General features: G+C 47.3%; 1 protein-coding gene across 1 annotated transcript in view; it reads left to right on the forward strand.

Moving 5' to 3' along the window:
* The first annotated feature begins 4,755 nt into the window (after window positions 1-4,755).
* The window catches only part of SPATS2 (spermatogenesis associated serine rich 2), a 134,805-nt gene continuing 134,051 nt past the window's right edge, over window positions 4,756-5,509 (forward strand). Inside the window, exon 1 of the mRNA XM_027844435.1 lies at window positions 4,756-4,853. The gene's annotated coding sequence lies outside the window, so the exon portion shown is untranslated. The remainder of the gene's footprint in view (window positions 4,854-5,509) is intronic.

Raw genomic sequence — 5,509 nt, forward strand, 5'->3', positions numbered from 1 at the left:
ACACACACACACACACACACACACACACACACACACACACAAACAGCTGCAACAGAAGTCACAAATGAATTGCTTCTTTGAATCCTTATGATTATATACACTTTTTAAATAATTGAAATGAACACGTAAAATCATTCTAATTTTTAAGCTTTGCATTATTTTGTATAAAACGTAGGACTTATTTAAAAAGACATACTTAAGTTGGTACAAAGAGTCTGGGGGTAATGGAGATTACACTACTGCTTATGTTTTATCTTGGCTCTGCCACCAAATCATTGAGTCATTGGGGTAAATTCCTTCTTTGTTGGCCCATATATAAAATACCATCCCCCAATAGACTGGAGCTCCCTAAGGGTCAAGACCATGTCCAGACCATGTAGTTCATGAGGATGGGCACCATGTCTCCCATTTCAGACCAAAGATATTGACCTTGTCTCTTTCTCCAGAGCTAAGCACAGTGACTAGGACATTTGTCATTCAATTATTTCAGTTGTGTCTGACTCTTTGTGATCCCATTTTAGATTTTCTTGGCAAAGATACTGGAGTGGTTTGCCATTTCTTTCTCCAGCTTATTTTATAGATGAGGAAACTGAGGCAAACAGGGTTAAGTGAATTGCTCAGGGTCACACAGCTATTAAGTATCTGAAGCCAGATTTGAACTCAGAAAGATGAGTTTTCTAGACCCAGTGCTGTATCCACTGTACCACCAACTGCCCAATTGGCCCATAGTAGGTAATTAATGCTTGCTGACTTGAATCTATCCCTCACAAGTCCCAATTATATGGTTATTCATATAGCAGGTTTTCTATATTTCCCTGTACTTATTTATTCTGTTTATATTTTTATCTATTTTTCTGTGTACATCCTCTGATAGAATATAAGCTTGAGTAGCAGGAACTGTTTCACTTGTCTTTGAATTCTAGCACCTAGCATACTGCCTAACAGCCCAGTGACATGCTAATTACTTGGGTTAGTAATACTTTTGATGTTTTTATTTTGTGACAGTGATGCTTATGCATATGTGCTTCAACTGACACTAGTCTGCCTCAGAATGTCTGATGCTGACCAGAAAAAGCCAAATTGAGCTGGTTTCTAGAACTTCAGTTGTTATCGTTCATACTTTGTTTTTGAAGAGGACCAATGACATCACAGGATGTCTTGACTTGAACATGAATTGGATTTTAGTGAGGCAGAGTTGCACAAAGTCGACAACCTCACTCTCTCTTCCTAAGTCATGGGAGTCCCGTGGCAAGACAAAAGTCAAGATGACTGGCAATAGCCCAAGACGCAGTGGATGACCTTGGTGTTTTCAATGACCTTGGTGTCTTCAATATCTGACCAAATTCTAAGTGTTCCACAATGCATGCTTCATGGCTGTTGGAACAAACTATTCTCATTCGCTAGGGAAGGTCTTCACATTTATAGACATACCCTTAACTCTCTGACTAGTTTGAGGCCTGTCCAGGTACCCTCAACCTGGTTTATCCCGTCTGCTGAGACAATTTACTTGGGTGTGGACACTGCACATGTTGCATGCTACAGTTTCTTGGAGCCACAGGTGAGAGTTGGGTGAAGGTGGACACCAAAGGTGGATGAATTGCCCTGAAAAGGACTCAGCAAGCCACCAGAGGTAGTAGTCCTTCCTGAATATCCCATACACCTCAGAACTTTAGTTAGTTCTCTGTCAGTTGATTTCAGGCCATACAGGTGTTTCATTTTCCCCTTTTGTTATGTTTTTAAAGAATGGATATTACTCCAAGGACATATGCCAAAGTTGTAGCTCCTATAGAGCACCCTTCAGTGACTATTAGTGAGATTGTAATGGCCATTGATAGGAGTATGCCAAGTGTTTTCACGCATTATTCAAGCCTATAATGGAATAGGATTAGTTGAACTGAGGTATAAACAACAGCAAGAATAGAAAATAAGCAAAGACTTCGAGAGGGACCTGGAAATTTGATGGACTACTATTGGTTATTATTGTCATCGTGGTTCTAATGCCAGCACCTTCTTTGTTCAGGTTTAATGCTGGGACAAAATGAGGCACTCTAATCGCTGAACATTTAACAAAGTAGAATGACTTTGCCCTAACACAGCAACGGTATGCAACAAGGCTACAGTGGCATTTAGCTTCTCTGGAGATGGTACCCTTTTGTCTCCATCTGGAAAAACATCTTGTTAGTAATCATCAGGGTATGGTGACTCACATGGTCTTAGGCACCTGCTAAGTCTGAGAGGCACAAACTCCACATGGCTGGGATTTTTAATGCCTGCATATGCAATGAGTTGTAGTTACAGAGAGGCAAATTCAGGCTTAAGGACAGCAAAGGACATAGGTGATATAGGTTCCCACATACTGCTTCCATATCCTGGGATTCTATGTCTTTCAATGGAACAGTTGTGCTGCTGCAGCACACTTTGACTCATTGAGCTTGCAGTTCACTAAAACCTTGAGATCATTTAACCTTCTGGCTAGCTTTGTACTCACTCACCTTTTTACTTGTGAAGTTGATTTTTCTTCCCACCTAAGTATCCCTATTATATTCCATTATATGGGATTCAACCCAGGGCTCAATTTTGGATCCCAAACTACGTGGAAGTAGTAGGTGGGCTTTATATTGTTCCAGTCAGATCATATCTGGAATATTTAAGTCCTGCCTGTCACATGTTAGTGGAAAGTCATTGACAAACTGGAGCGCATCCTAGAGGAAGGCAAATGACACAGGATACTATGTATGGGTTCCTACAGAGTTCTGCCACTTTGTTTAAGCTTATGCTTTGGTTTCCTAATCTGTAAAGGAGCAATGGAAGGAATTAACAGAGAGGGAAATTTAGGCTAGGTGGCAGAAAAAACTTTCAACAATTACAGCTGTTCAGAAATGGAATCATCATTTGAGGTTTTCAAACAAAGATATAATACCCACTTTGTTAATGTTTTAGAGGGTGTGTGGGGGGAGATTCTATTTAAGGTTGTACTAGATGGATCACTTCTGAAGTTCTGAGATGCTGAGGTTTCAGAAATTAACAAGACGCGAAGTTTCTGGTTAATCTCCTTAAACTCAACTCCTTACCTCCCAGCGCTTAGAAGCCCCCTCTTAATATACCACTGACCAACATTTCTGGAGACTATATCTCTCAGAGCAGAATCCTTGGCACAGGGGTGAGGCAAGCGGAAAATGTAAAATATGAAATAGTATATAACATATTGTATTACTTTATCTTCTTCCCCTCCCCCCAACCCCCCTTACCGTTGGACAAAGTTCCTGCAGCCTGGAAATTTGCATACAATCTAAGGAGGGAAGTCAGGATTACTATAGGAAACAAACATGGAGTAGACACATACAATGCTCTCCATCCTCAACTCCACTACTAGCCTCCCCAGCTTCCTTTACGTCCCAACTAAAATCCCATCTTTTACTGGAGGCATTCCTCAACCCCTCTTAATTCTGGTGCCTTCTCTCTTAATTATCCTATATATAGTTACGTATATAAGTAAATATATGTTTGCAGGTTGTCTACCCCATTAGATTGTAAGCTTCTTGAGGTAGAGACTGTTCCCACCGCTTAGTACAGTGCCTGGCACACAGCAGATGCTTGATAAATGTTAACTGACTGATCTATTGAAATTAAGGAGAAGAGTTCATTACAGCTGCACCCAGCTAATGGATTTGGAAATCCCCCTTTGGCCTGACCCCTGGCCGTGCAGTCTCAGAGCCGGGGCAGAAGAGAGGACGGCGGGGGTGACCCAGAGACTGATGGTAGCCGTACCTGGCACACGTGGGGTCCCGCAGGCCAGGACAGGGAAGCACTGCAGGCAGCGCTGAGGCCACGCCCCCAGCTGGCGGTTGCCGTGGGTTACCAAACATTCTCCCCCCTCGGCGAAGGGGGTTTCGGAGTTTAAAATCTGGAGAAGCAAATAGGCTGGAGACAGAATGGAACTGTATGAAGCAAGGGGGCGGAATCCTTTGGGGTCGGAAGGGAGGAGAGGTCTTTCTGCCGTAGAGATAGGGGTGGAGCTAATCCATCCCTTTCCTCTTCGGCTCTCGTCTTCGGCAAGTTCCGGAAAAAGATCGGCTCTTTCCGCCGTTGGAACTCGGATCTCCGCGCCAGCTAGCGCGCGCCGCTACCTCCCGCTTTTCAGGGCAAAGACGGTTCTGCGCGTGCGCTCGAGACCCCTCCCATCTCCGTTTCTTCTCCCTTGTCCCTCACTCTCCACCACGGCTGGGCTGGTGCTCCCCCAACCTGGGGGGTGGGGGGTTGGGGTCGGGGTGGCGCTCGAAGCGTTAGTGCCAAGTGCTGAGGTGAAATAGGGCTGAGGAAGGGGGAGGGAGAGGAAGGAGGCGGGACTAAACAGGAGCTCCACCCCGAGGGTCTCCCTGCGCTTGCCGCCTTCGAACTCCCGCGTACCTAGACGAGCCTGTTGCCCTCTGTTCCCCACCTCCCCAACGGCTTCGAGCTCAGCGCCCCGGGTTCGCGCCGACGCGGGCACGCGCCCGACTCGCTAAGCGCTTCGGGCGCACGCGCCGATTGAGGCTCTCGGGTGGGGCGGGCAGATATCCCCCCAGAGGGGGTCGGGTTGAATACGCCGGAGCTCCTACCCCCTCGGCCCCGAGGTGATTCCCTGCCCGGGCTCCCCGGGGCTTTGCTGAGGTGGGAAGTGGGGGAGGTGGCGGCGGCGGATACGTGGACAGCGGGGGAAGAGCGCGGCGGCTGAGGAGGAGGAGGAGGAGGAGGAGGAGGAGGGGAAAAAGAAAAGGTCCTCTTTCCTCTCGTCAGACCCCCGGGGTGTCCCGGACTCGGAGCCCAGAGCCGGGAGGCTGCCGAAGCGAAAGTGACCGCTGGGGAGTGGTGAGGTGAGTCTGGGGGAGGGGAGAGAGGAAGGGAAGAGACTGGGGGTAGGGAAAGGCGGGGGAAGCCGTGGGGGCGGGGGGGAGAAGCTGGTTGAGCGACCCAGGTGGGGGAGGGGCCAGGAGTGGTTTAAGGGGGGCGGGGGTAGTCCGGAGCTTATAAGAAATGAGAGCCTTGGGATGCGGACCCTGGGAGGATGAGAGGCCGCTGCGGGCAGTGATGGCAGTGGGGGTGGGGGTGGGAGGAGACGGTTAGGGGCTGCCGGAGGGGTTTCTAAGGGGGCGCAGGGCAGAGAAACAATAGAGTAAAAGGGGGACTTCGTGGCTGGGGAAGCCTGTGGAGTAGGTCCTAATAATAATGCACTGTAAGACAGAAGGGAAGAACTGGGGAAATGGGAAAGCCGGAGGTAGTTGAGAGGTTGGGCTATAGTGCATATGGAAGATAATAGGGCATGGGTGAGATGAGTTGGGGGTATCTAAAGAAATATTATTGGAAGAAGACAGTGATAGCATTTTAAAATAGAGGAAAGGAGAGAAGAGGGGGAAACGGGGTATGGGGGAAACAAAGAATTAATGACGGTGAGCAAAGAAAAATTAGCATAGTGTAGAAGTGAATTAAAGAAGAGGTGAGACCAGTTGGTAAAGAAAGGTTATAGGTAGTT

This window comes from Vombatus ursinus, unplaced genomic scaffold (genome assembly GCF_900497805.2).
Source record: "Vombatus ursinus unplaced genomic scaffold, bare-nosed wombat genome assembly UNPS02014941.1, whole genome shotgun sequence".
NCBI lineage: Eukaryota > Metazoa > Chordata > Mammalia > Diprotodontia > Vombatidae > Vombatus > Vombatus ursinus.